This window comes from Chelonia mydas, chromosome 1 (genome assembly GCF_015237465.2).
Source record: "Chelonia mydas isolate rCheMyd1 chromosome 1, rCheMyd1.pri.v2, whole genome shotgun sequence".
NCBI classification, from domain to species: Eukaryota; Metazoa; Chordata; order Testudines; family Cheloniidae; genus Chelonia; species Chelonia mydas.
The window spans coordinates 127,222,499-127,236,416 of record NC_057849.1 but is presented as its reverse complement, the minus strand read 5'-3'; the positions used below and the strand labels follow the sequence as shown (position 1 = coordinate 127,236,416).

Below are 13,918 nucleotides of genomic sequence, written 5' to 3'. Positions count from 1 at the left end.
CCAAAAGGTGACTGAGTTGTAGTAATCTATCAACACTGAATGTCTTTTAGGGCTAACCCAGGTTGATCCTGGGGATCTCTGCTTTTGTTTCCTAGCTCCAGCCCTGTAAGAGTTCAAATCGCAAAGAAATAAAAAAAAATTCATGTCAGCTATCTTTATTGCCTTCTTCCAGAATTCAAACTGATGGAATGAGCTTTCTTGCATGTAGCATCTTCACAGGTATGAGAGGGCCATTAACCCACTCTTTGCATCATGATGTTCCACAATGGCCCATATAGTTTTGACAGTCCTTCTGATGGTCAGGGAAACCACTCTTCCTGCTTGGGTTTACAAGTGCAGATCTGACATTTTTACAGTTATAAAGCAAAACTTGCATATAAACCTTGAAGCATGAGATACAGAAATTACAAGTAAAATTAATGCATGCAGCAACTTACAAGCATTTTATAGAGTCTAAATACTAAATGCATCCTTATAAGTCTAAGACCTATCTTGAATAATATTAACATACAGGTGAGGTGGTCTGGTTTCCAGCTATGAATTTGTCTGATGCCTAAAGCCTTGGCAAGAGCTGGCAGATGATCTACCAGTATCACAATCATAATGGTCCTTTCTGGCCTTAAATTCTCTTGCTTGATTTGAGCTTTAATAAGGTTTTCATGGGCTCCCTGAGTTCTCATATTATGCAAAGCCTATCAGGTTCATTAAGAGCAGCTCCAGGTTCTTCCCCCTCCAAACCTTCAAGTCCTTTCATAGGTCTTAGAAGGCCAGTGACCGTTTGTTCACTCTTAGCCTTAGGGGGTTCTTTGGGAGCATGCCACATAGCTATCCCCTCCATGTAGGTGTTAGGAGATGCTACTTGGCAGTCCTCCCATTTTTAGAAAGCTTATTGGGAAAGCACTCCAAGGCCTCAGTTGCCTTCTCAGCTTCAAGAGAAACAAAACTGGCTCCCTCAGCCCTCAATTTTTATTTTTTACTTAAAAAAAAGGTAAGTGTAAAGATGCACATACAGCAGATGCTCCAATTTCCATTCCATACAAACATCATACATGAACTTACAGTGAATGCTCTAACATTTTACAGACTAGTCTTTACATTCATATAGGACACTGCAAAAGTAAGTTAGTGAGTGGAAAGGGGGCAATGTTAATGTACAAATTTAATAGGGTGTAATTCAAACTCTGACAAATAGTTTGACAAAGATTAACTGAAACTCACAACAATTTGTATTTATCTAGTGTTGATGTTATTGTGGGGACACTGGATGACATCTTTTTAGTGCCTTGGGTACAGAGACCAAGCATCAAGGAAGCATCACTATCATCAGTTCCATGAAATCTAGGTACTATTGATATCAATACAACCAAAGACATTTTGGAGTGTATGTCAACATGAACTATTCATTCACTCTACTGGCTGCTCATCAGCACAAATACAAAACAAATCCTGTATTCTGCAAATACTTATGGCCTTTGTAATATTAACTACTTGGCGCTGCAGACATATAAGCCTCATTCTCAGCTGGTGACAACTGGTATAGCTCCATTGAATTCAATGGAGCAACTCTGATTTACACCAGTTGACGAAGTGGCCCATCTATGTATCCTCAGAAGCACTCATTTTGTCTAGAGAGTTGGTAAATGCTAGCGTTCTGAAGATTAAATGCTGCAAAATAAATCCATCCAGAGCAATTTAAGTATTTTTTTTAAATTATTTTTCTGGGAACACTGTGCTAATGGAGAGACATGTGGGAAAAATACTGTCTGTTGCTTGCAGACTAATTTACATTCAGATTATTCATAAAACCTGCACCTGTCCCCCTTGGTTATTCAGCTTTCTACTAGCCCAGGGGTTGGCAACCTTCGGCACATGGCCCATCAGGTAATCCGCTGGTGGGCTGTGAGACATTTTGTTTACATTGACTGTTCACAGGCACAGCCCACCACCACCACTCCCAGTGGCTGCGGTTCACCGTTCCTGGACAATGGGAGCTGCGGGAAGCACAGCCAGCACGTCCCTGTGAAGCGCAGCCACTGGGAGTGATGGTGAGCCGTGCCTGTGAATCGTCAATGTAAACAAAATGTCTCGTGGCCTGCCAGCGGATAACCTGATGGGCTGCGTGCCGAAGGTTGCTGACCCCCGTCCTAGAGAGTTATAATACTTTCCCTGCTCCCACCCTCATCTTGCCCAGGTTTTTTCCATCTCATTGCTTAAAAACAAAGAAACAAACAAACCAGAAACCGACCAGACAACTGAGAAATCTCAGAAAATGTCAAAGTTAAGCTTACATGTGTGATCCCTCCCCTTTTAGGGTATGTATTACAATATGGCCTTTAACATGATCATATGTTACTTATCAGATAACTGAATTCCATACATTTTTCTAAAATAAATGCCAGTGTAGCCCCTGACTTTTGAGAACTTAACCATACCTCCTCTCTCACATTCTGTGAATGTAGGGGTTTTTCAATGTGTAACACTTTTACTGGCCTCACTTCTTTCAGATAGACAAGTTTAGGCCCAGATCCCCAAAATATTTAGGTTCCTAACTGCCATTGAAATCACTGGAAGTTAGGAGCCTAAATGTCTTAGGCCTTCATTTCCCCCCTGGTAAAATGGTTTGGCCAAACCAAAAAAATCTCCCCTTTCTAGGGCAAATAGAAATCCTGAACACATTTCAAGGGACCATTTAAGGTGAAGTGGCCTGCTAACACCCTTTCAGTCACAGGGGAGAAAAGAAGTGGGGGAGAGGGGAGGGAAGCAGCTTGAATAGGGTTGTTAGTGGGTTACAGATTGTTTAATAAGCCATAAATCCAGTGTATTTATTCAGTCCATGATTTTTATCATCTAACAAAGTTATGAATTTAAGCTCCCCGGTTCTGGTTTTGAAAGTTTTGTGTAGATTTCCTTTGAGAATGAGAAGTGAGAGGTCAGTTATAGAGTGATCATTCTGTGAAAAGTGGTATGGTGTTTTTGTCTTTTATCATTTTCCTGTGTGAGTTCATTTAAGGTGTAGTGATTGTCTGATTTCACCTCCTCCAAATGCATGTCCTTAGTTGTCACCTACCACTCCACACTGGAACCCATATAAGATATCATAAACAATTGCAACCCACACTGGTTGCAGACCACATCCTGAAAGAAATCTTGAACCCCTTCTTATGGCCTCGACACAACCCCTCAATTTCACCAAGCTCATCAGAAGTAAGCTCCTCACGGACCAGGACACACCATCCTGTTTGTGCTAGAAAGCAGCACCAGACCCTGCCAGAACAATAGATGCAAAATCTGTAAACGTATCTCCGTTGCTACACTTATCAACAAACCTTTCAAGATCCATGGGTCCTGCACATGCTTTTTACAACATGTGGTGTACCTCATCCAGTGCACTAAATGCCCCAACAACTACTACATGGGTGAAACCAGACAATCACTGTGCTCTTTAACGAACAAACTTGTACAGAAAAATGATGAAGGAAAAACACCGTCTCATCTGTGGGGGAACTCTTTTCCACAAAATCTTCACTCTCTATCTGACCTCCCAATCCTCACCCTCAAAGGAAACCTGCACAACACTTCCAAAAAATGAGCCTAGGAGCTTGAATTCCTGTTTGTTAGACTCTCAGAATCATGGAGTGAACAGAGACGCTGGATGTGTACGGCATATTATAACAATCTATAATCCACTAACACCCCCTGAACTAACTGCTTATGCTATACAATCTGTTCCACCTTGTGTTTAGCTGGGACACACTGAGTATGTTTCCCTGACTCGAAGAAGAGCTCTGTGTAAGATCAAAAGTTTGCCTCTCCCACCAACAGAAGTTGGCCCAATAAAAGATATTACCTCGCCCAATTTGTCTCTCTAATTTCCTGAGACTAACATGGCTACAACAACATGGCACACCACAATAGATAGTAATTTAGATGCATTTATTTTTAGCAATGTTTGTTTTACCTGAAGTCACATTGCTTTGGAAAAGTTAAGCAGGTAAATCCTGATCCAGAATTCCTTACGTAGCAAATCCCACTTTTACTTCAGGTAGAGGTATCAATGCATAACGACTACAACTTTGGGCATTAAAGCTACTACAGGAAAAGTTATTTGGCTTATCAGTAATAACTGATACCACATTCTTATATAGCTCTGTGTGCATTCCTTGGTAATACCATTTATGAAACTTAGAGGTCAGACTCATTTGTACTGTAAGGGTGCTGAGCATTACTTTGGTGATATGAGGCAAGTTCACAGAGCAAACAACATAAATCACTAAATTCTGATACCTTTATTCATAAAAAAAATAGAACTTTACTCCATTAGTGGTTTCACTGAAGTCAATAAGCCCACTCCTTGAGAAAAATGACATTGCATTGTAAATAAGGGTTTCACAATGTTATCTACATCAGTATTACATGTCTGATTCTCTACAAAATGCTAACACATCAGAGTGATAGCATTTGCCACCCACTTGGCACAAGTGGAAATGACTACGCAAGAGAATGAAGCCCTTAGTAAGTGTTTGTAAAGTTACCAAAACTGTCCATAGTCATTTACTGCAACCATACAGAATGGAGAGAATGTTTTTCCTCTTGTAAGTTTGACTCAAATATTGACAGAAGAAAAAGAAATTTTAAGTACATAGCATAATTTTAGTTGCTGTATAAAAATAACATTTTGGAGAAATATTGATCAGACTGGGCTGATTCTTCTAACTGGGGAGCTCAGAAAGTGGTGGGATGGGGGCTAAGAATCGGCACTGCTAGTTTAAGGGAGAAGGAAGCTGAGTTGAATCAACTAAGAATCTTTGCTTCAGTTATAGTATAGCATATTAACTCAAAGGGCCCAGAGCTTGAGCATCTTTTACTAGGAAAGCCCTGTGGGTCTACTATGGTACAGACCTTTGTGACCCTTCCATCTACTTGAAGTGTACGTTTCATTTGGCACACAGTAGAATCTAGATTTTTATGAACACCAATCTCATGAATGACCAGTTACATGAACCATTTTTCCCAGTGGGAGAGGCGGGGAGAAATCACACAACGAAAGCAATGTCAATGAAGAACAAGTCAATATCTTTTCACATTCCAATGTCTTCAGTGCATGAGAAAGCAGTTTGCAGTGATTTAAAAGACAAGAAGAGAGTGATGCAGAATGCCATACTGCAGCCTACTGTAAATTTGAGCTGTTCCATTTTATGAACATTTTGATTTTATGAACTGCTTAATCCCCAATTAGTTTGTAAAATAGGGATTCTACTGTAAATGCTGAACAGCTAATCTTTTTGTTACTAAGCATAATTATGAACAGCACTACGCTATGCATATGCACAAAAAATATGCCAAGGGCCAGATCCTGTGAGCTAGTGAGCAGTGTTCACAGTGTTCTGAGTAAACCAGAAATGCAGTGTTCTGAGTAAACCAGAAATGAGGACACCGGAGAATGATCCAAAGATCATTGAAGTCAATAGGAGGCTGACGGTCTTCATGCCTGGGGAATGTTTCCAAGTGGTTAGGGGCTTCGACTCTTCAACATGCAGCGGCCCAGGGGCTGATAGGGGAGCCCAGGCCTTCCCACTGCACCAGGCTCCAGCCCAGGGCCCTGTGAGGACAACAAAAGGGTCTGACCCCAGGGAGCACCTTAGGGCTGCCTTCCCTGGGCCCTTTCTACCACTCCCTATTGTTCAAAGTTTTCAGTCTGTCACAGGAAAGTTTGGAGGGCGTCAGTTCACTGCTTGGCACTGTGACACTGGCAGACCAGGTGCCAGCTCATACCAAGGCCCATAGGCCTCAGCTGAACAGTGACAAATGCATAGCCGGAAACCAATCTCGCTCACATGTGTTAATATTGTTAAAATAGGTATTTAGATTTATAAAAATGTGTTTAAACTTTATGAAGAGCTTATAAGTTGCTGCATGTATTAATCTCACATATATCTGTATTCCATGTTACAAGGTAATATTAAAGTATTTGAAACTGTAAACCCTCACAGTCAGGAGAGAAGAATTACCAAGGTTTGATATACTAGTCTGCCACAGGAAGTGTTATCTCCTGCCCAACAAAAGAAGGTCCACCGACAGACAAACCACTGTGGAACATCAGAGGTCAAAAGACTTTGCTGATTGCTCCCCACACTCCAATGAAGAGGAAACATGCATGGGGATTCATCACATCAGCTTGAACTCTAGGGAAGGGAACAAAAATCCCTGACAGGAAGAAACTGAATCTTTGTGCTGCCTGGACTCTGAGGGGTAATGATTACTAAGCATAAGCAAAAGATGCCCCATGCTTGGCCCAAGTTAGCCCACAAGGACATATAGAGCTTGCTTATTGTAGAGTTTCTATCACCTTTTGCCACCTAAGACTGTAACTCATTTATGTGTATGTTTATTTGCTTTAAATCTTATAAATAGCTCATTTCTTTTCTTAATAAATAAATCTTTGATGTGAGATATAAATCCCAATTGACCTGGGGTGAGTGACGAGTACTTTGGGACTGGGATCAACCTGAATATTGTTGTGATTTTTGATGTAAGGGACCATCTATCAAAAAGAGGTTTGCCTGGGTGGCAAGGTAGACTGGAGTGCCCAAAGGGACTGTCCGTAACTCCATGGTTACGCTGTTCTAGTGCTTGAGGAGTTCATATTTGTTACTGTGTTGGTGAAATATAAGTACACAACTCACACCAGTTTGGGGTTTGTGCCCTGCCTTTTCACAATCTGCCCTAAGATTGGTCCTCATGCTCCAGAACCACCCCAGACATCTTGGCAGACCTCTTTGCAGCTAAGCATGGCATAGCAACTCTGTCTCTCGGGGCAGCAGCTGCTTCCTCTCATGCCTTGGCCCTTCAGCCAGGTCAGCTCCAAGTCTCTCTCCTTCAGGGGTAATCCATAAACAAAACACAAGGAATCAACATGCATAAACTGTGTTAGTACGTGACAGGGGGAAATGCCTCCCTCTCAGGGTCTATCGGAGGCAGGACCTCCCTTCCTTCAGGGAGGGACCTTCAGTCAGTTGCTGATGGGAGAGATCCTACCTTTCCTCAAGAGTTGCAAGATAAAAGGTCTTTTCTCTTTCCTGGCCTGCCCACAAGAGGGCTTCTCCACTCCCTTTCAACTCCTCCTCCAGGCTGTGAATCTGTTGCAGGTGTGGCGGGGGGAAGGGTCTGGCTGAACCCATAGCAGCTCCTTAACCCCTTGTTGCCCAGTGCAGTGTTTGTATATCCTATCAATTGACCCCAATGTGCCTTTGCTCATTCCTTCCCCACCCTGCAAGGAGCATTACCTTACCATATAGGATTGGTTTTCAAATACAATGTATTCTCACCATTAAGGTGCTCTTCTATATTGCTTGTTTTGGTGCAGCAATATGTCTTGATTCCCTACCAAACCTAAAAAATGCCATTGTAACAGCTGCATTTTATCAATATTTTTTAACAGAAATTCAAATTCATGTCCCTCATGAACAATGTTATGAGCAGGTTTTTTTTGTTTGTTTTGTTCTGCTTAATTTCTGGAATGCAATATGCCAGCATGTTGCAGATAATTACAAGACATGATTAAGAGTATTCTGTATTTTCTTTTAGAAACTGCTTCAGATTATTACAGAGTACAAATGAATAATGCCATGGAGAAGCTGAAAAGTATTTTAAATCCTTCATTCCAAAGCACTGAAATGACTGTGAAACCCTCTGATGGATATAAACAAATCTTTAGTCGGTACCATACTTCACAAAAATAAATTGTTATAGAGGTTTTTTGATATTTACATTTCAAGGTCAGAATTCCTGATAATGAAGGACAAATCTCTTAAATCATGAATGCATGTAAAATTTAGATTGCAAACCTAAGGGTAAATTTTCAGCATCGTGCTCAGAGAATTAAGCATGCAATTCCCATACACAATAATGAGAATTCTTGTCTCATTCCCTGCATACTGCATTATATCTTTACCCCACAAATTTTCTCTGACAACTGGACTTTTATTTTTTAAGCATGGTAAAAAGTCAGTTATCTTTATTTCATTTCATGAATAGACAGTTGCACTTTCTATGTTCGTTTCTTCTGCTAGCTTTATAAATTTAATGACAGCTTAAAGAAATATTACAAATGCAGTATCATGTATGTATCAACACTAAACTTGAAGGATAGGTATACTTAAGTGTCATCTTTCATTACTACAAAAAGTCAGACCTTACATAAAATTTAGATAAGTTGTTCCACCTTCCAAACTAATTTGCACAAATTCAAACATGACACATTACCAGTGATGTGTTGCCAGTAGTGAAACAGGCAGCTCCCAATCCCCGGATTCTCTTTTGCCTTTGAAAAACTCCATGTTCCAGGTAAAATTCACCTTCAAAAACTTTTGTGGTGGAGTTTTATCCAGTCGACCCTCCAGAAAATACAACACACGAAAAGAAAAAATGTAAGTCATCAATGCGACAATATTAAATCTTCCACAAGCCAGGCATAATGTTTACGATGGAAAGTGAGATCTTTGTATGAAGTAGTGACTTTTTCTTAGCTGCCTGCAAAATTTCATTTGACAACTGCACACAAATTCACTCACTGCTCCTTCTTATTTTTATGACCATAATGGAGTTGTGCATCTTTCCAAAATATTAATTGACTGGTGGAGTGAAGTCTTTAAATTCTGAACTATGTTAATTAAATATCCTGCCCTCCTGCTCCAGTGTGTGCTTCTAATATGCAGTGCAGTAACCCTAGCTGCCATGTAGTCTGCCAATAATGGCAGTGACCCAGGAAAAGAGGCTTCCTTCCTATATTTATGTAACATACATCTACGTGGAGGTTCATGAACTGACTTTCCTTGTACTGTACAGAAGCATAAAATAACCCATAGCTTTTCCTTTATTGTATGGATGAGAATTCTTCTTTGACCTTATGAATTGCATTTCTAAAAAACAAAAACAATAATAGTAGAACAATGTTGTGCTATCTAGGGCTCAAACCTACTCCAAATGACATTAATGATATTTTTACATAGGCCCAATCCTGCTGCCACAGGATTGGGCCTATAATTTATGATTTTGAAAATAGACAGACAGATATGGGGTTTGAGCCTATACCTACTGAAGTCAATAGCAACACTCTCTCTAACTCTGATAGGAGACTGAGTTTTATCCTATTTGGAACAAGTGTTACCCGGATACACATGCATGGTTCACACTGATTTAAGGAGGAATCCTAGTGATGTATCTAAAAATCAAAATTTGACCCATGTTACCAGGAATTTATATCTTATTTCAAAAACTGAATGAGACTTAACTGTCTGATGTTAGAGCTATTTTAATTTTCCCTGGCCTGGGAGTAAGCACAGAAAAGTCCTGAGATTGTACTGAAATACTGCAATATGTTTTAAAAAATGCATAATGCTTAATATATATTGATTGAAAACCTTTAGTGAAAATCATATATAATGGATACTACAATATGTGAATTAGGACACAAGATACTTACTGGAATCTTTGCAAAATGTACATCACTAGAAACATACTTCAAGTACAATGGTTAGATATGTCAGAGGTCCAGATAAGTAGAACATTTGTTCTCATTTGTTCTCATCCTTCCATATTGGAGGAGCAATTAGGCTACATATTATAACACAACCTGTAGCCATTGCCTCCCTTATGGGACATCTCTTCCCGGAGGGTAAGCCCATGAGTGATACTTCACGCTAGACGCTTCTTCCTGGATAGAATTTAACACCATTTCCCCACCTTCCATTCTACAAAAAACTTTCAGCGGAGTTGCTATCTATATGGCCCCAATGTTATACCAATAAAATAAAAACCAGCAGGATCTTATTAAAGGGAAAAAGGCAAAATACCACATTTATTGTGAATACAGAAAGAATCATAGTAAGCAGTTAGTTATAGTTATAACATTCCATTCAATCTCATATTTATTCACACATTCATTCATACAAACACACACACACACACACACACAGGGGTTCTGCAAGGTTGTTATCATAGTTACCAGCCTTAGAGTTGCTCATGCCAAGCCACTGGCCAGGTGGCCTGGACATGAGGAGGGAGCAGGGCCTTGTCAGATGCTCATCTGATGCTCCTGGAAGTTGGTTTGCAGAATCAGACCCCAAAGTTCTCACTTTTTAGAGTCTATTTTTATAGGAATTTCTTCCTATGCCAGTCTATGGGAATTGCTTCATCATGCTGTTGCTGAATCAATCAGCAGATAGCACATTCCTGACGGCTCCGTGCTGCTAGATGTTATCTTGTTCTTTGGTTCTCCCATTCTTGAGGCTGTTGGGTGGATTCCAGTCTGCCCTCTGGTTATTTCCACTTGACGCCTTCTTCAGCCGATGGACACTGGATTCTTAGGCTGGCACCTCCCTGATCATTCAGTTATTATGCACACCAAGCATCCATCCACATACATCCTCTATCTCTATTTTAATCACAATTGTTAATACAACAAAAGGGCGGGGAGTCTCTGGGTGCTGTTTCTGTTGTTAGAGTATTGCTTTGAGTCTCTCTCTCTCTCTGTGAATTGCTTTGAGAACAGACTCTGTCTTAGAATGTACTAACGCAATTAGCAGCTTGCAAGTTTCACACATAGAGGGAGAGAAACAGTACCAAAAACCAAGAGACCTCTTAATTAGTAATACCCTGGAATTTAAACTATGGGGAATCAAACTCATTTGTGATTTTAATACAGAACTTCTTTAATATGATCCAACACCAATTCTTCCCCTCCCTTTATATTTTTTTTGCTGACTGTGGTTCAGCATATTTGTCACCATCAGAATTACAATACTAGTGACATGTGTTGTATTTAAGTGAGTTGGATTGGACGCTAGATAAAGGAGAATGAAAAGGGTTTGTCGTAAGAGTTTTTTTGGGGGGGTGCTCTAATTAATGGAAAATGTGATAGGGTAATAAGAGGTTCAGGTTTCTTTTAAATGTTTTATTTTGGGGAAAAGGTTTCAGGTAGAATAGAATATGTCCTTGAAATTTTATTTCTCATTTTTCTGAGGCTCTAGTCTTGGTGGAAGGGAGGATAGGAGGAAGAGAAGAGTGCAGCTTCCTACCCAAGTGGGATAAGAAATCTGTGAGTTAATTACTGCACAATGGGAGGGGTGTCCCTTTCTTTGGATCATAGATTTTAATGGGGATGGGTTGGCCTGTAATTCTAGTTTACTTGAGCTACTGTACTTTATTTTGCCACTGCACATAGATTAACATTTCTTGGTGTTCATATGCCAGAGTAGTTCATTGCAGCTTGTATGACTGTCATCCAATATTCACAATACTCTGTCTGCTGTATGAAGAATGATAATTACATATGTTTCATTATTCAATCAAAATCCAGTTTAAAAATGCACAACAAAAAAACAACAACAAAATCACCCTTTGTTGATAGATCTCAATAGTTGAAATCTGTGATGAATTGTTGAATCACCTGGCCACAGAATTCAATTTAGGGAATCTTAATTTTAATAGAGAATAAAATAAATTACGTTTGTTCTGTTAGTAAATTACCCTTATGTGAAATATTTACATTTTCTACCACAAAATGCTATCTCTCTGGAATGCTTTCACAGTATTGTCGCATTAGATTCTATGTCCCAGTGGTATATATATATTACTATATTGTTAATTTAAATAAACATTCCAAGAGGTATAGAAAACAGATCACCTGTAGTGTAATTTGTGAATAAATTGTCTACATATTCAAGGTTTGAAAGAACCAAAACAAAAAGGGTAACAAAAATAGAGTTAACACTTATTTATACAAAGGGATAACAAATTAAAGTTATATTTAGAGCTGATCAAAATACTACTAAATAATCTCTTAAACCATGATGCTGCAAGGACTCATGCATGTGCTTAACTTAATGCACATTGAGTAGTCCGACTGAAACCAATGGACTACTTGCAGTGCTTAAGGTTAAAGCATAAATCTTTTGCAGGATCAATGCCTCAAAAAGCAACGTGATATGTATATAATTATGTCACATAAAGAAAAGCTGTAAAGATAAAAATAAAAAGTACCTGATCTGTCAAAATTTGATATATTTATTCTCTTGAGGAAAGGTGACTACCATCACAGTTGGATTTCCACTTCCCTGACATGACTCCCATGCCATGAAACTTTAAAAAAAAAAAATTTAAATGCTTCTATTTTCCTCGTATTGGTGACAACTTAAATGCTAGAGAACAGATTTTATCTATCTACATTTTTTTTTTAACTAGCAAGCAATTCTTCAGAGATATCACTGACAGCTTCAGCTTATTTCCAGGCACCGAAGGGATACATCAGGTCCCCCAAATTGGTTATGGCAGGCTCCAGTTAACAGTCTGACTTTCTTAGTGATGAGAACATAAATGAGTGATAGAACAACTTGCTAAGAATAATCACAGAACGCATTGCTCTCCCCTGTATTTAATAAGCAACTTTGAACACACGTGAGTTAAAAAAGTCAATTTTTAATATAAAGTTTGTTTTCTTTAAAAAAAAATCAACTTGTTTAAAATTAAATTTGAATTAGGCCTCGACAGAGACTGTCAGAAAATCTATCATACTCTATTAACATGATTTACATAAACAAAAAATGATTATGCCAAATCAATGAGCCCTCTTCAAACTCTATTGAGTTAAAATTAGGATTTTTATACAAAATAAGGGGGAAACCATCTTTATCTGTTGAATTCAGTTTTTCTAATTATTATATATATTGTGGTAGAGCTCCGTCCTTGTCCCCATGGGTCCCGCGCTTCTAGGTGGTTTATGCTAGCCTCAGAGGCTCACTGTGACCCTCCACGTAGCCCTTCTCTCTCTAGGGCCAGGGTTACAGTCTACTGAGCCTTCTTCATCATAAGCCAGCAAGGAGGTTGGTGAGAGAACTCCCACAGTCTCTGTTCTCCCTATGGGCTTATTCCTGAACAGTTTAGCCTCCTGTCCCGACGGGCCTGTCTTCCCCTCCCAGGAGGCGTTTCTGTAACGACAGGCTGGGGGGAACCCGGGCCCGCCCTCTACCCCACGTTCCAGCCCAGGGACCCTAATAGTAGCAGCTGTTAGTAGCCAACCTTTCACTGCGAGAGTCGCTACATTTCCCTGGGCCACTTCCCCACAGCTCTCCCACTTCTCCCTTCTTCACCCTTACCTTAGGGCTCCCTTACCGATGGCTTGAGGGTGTCTTCATTGACCAGCCCTTCAGGCACACTTCCTCTCCTCTGGTTCTCCTCTGCCTGACTGGAGTGAGCCCTTTTATAGTATCAGAGGGCCTTAATAGGAGTCACGTGTTCACATTACCTTAATGGCCTCACCTGACTCTTTGCAGGTTAATTGGAGTCAGGTGTTCTCATTAGCCTGGAGCCTGGAGCCTGCTCTGGTCAGTCAGGGAACAGAAAACTGTTCATCCAGTGGCCAGTATATCTGCCTTCTGCTACTCTGCTGTACCCAACTGGCCTGGGTCTATCACATATCCCTCCCCCTGCTCAACACCAAGGGGTTGGGCAGCTTGGGACGCCAGACAGTGTATGCGTGATAAGCCATCGGCGTTGCCATGGCGACTCTCTGCTTTGTGCTGTATGTGGAACTGGAAAGGTTGGAGGGATAAGAACCACCTGGTTACCCTTGTGTTCTTTTCCTTGTTCCGTTGCATCCATTGAAGAGGGGCATGGTCGGTCACAAGGATAAATCTATGCCCCAGCAGGTAATAACACAACATTTCCATGGCCCATTTTACAGCGAGGCACTCTCTCTCTACCACTGCATATTTTTGTTCCCTCGGAAGGAGTTTCCTACTGAGGTAGAGAATTGGGTGTTCCTCTTCCCCAACCATCTGCGACAGGACAGCCCTTAACCCCACCTCGGATGCATCTGTCTGTAGGATGAATTCCTTTGTGAAATCCGGGGCTATCAATACGG

General features: G+C 40.3%; 1 long non-coding RNA gene across 1 annotated transcript; it reads right to left on the bottom strand.

Moving 5' to 3' along the window:
• Window positions 1-7,287: 7,287 nt before the first annotated feature.
• On the bottom strand, window positions 7,288-12,356 carry LOC122462118. The gene is made up of 3 exons (XR_006284475.1): window positions 12,224-12,356; window positions 12,040-12,138; window positions 7,288-8,918 (listed from the first exon to the last, which is right to left on the bottom strand). It is a non-coding gene; the product is annotated as an uncharacterized LOC122462118 (long non-coding RNA).
• Between the last annotated feature and the right edge of the window lie 1,562 nt (window positions 12,357-13,918).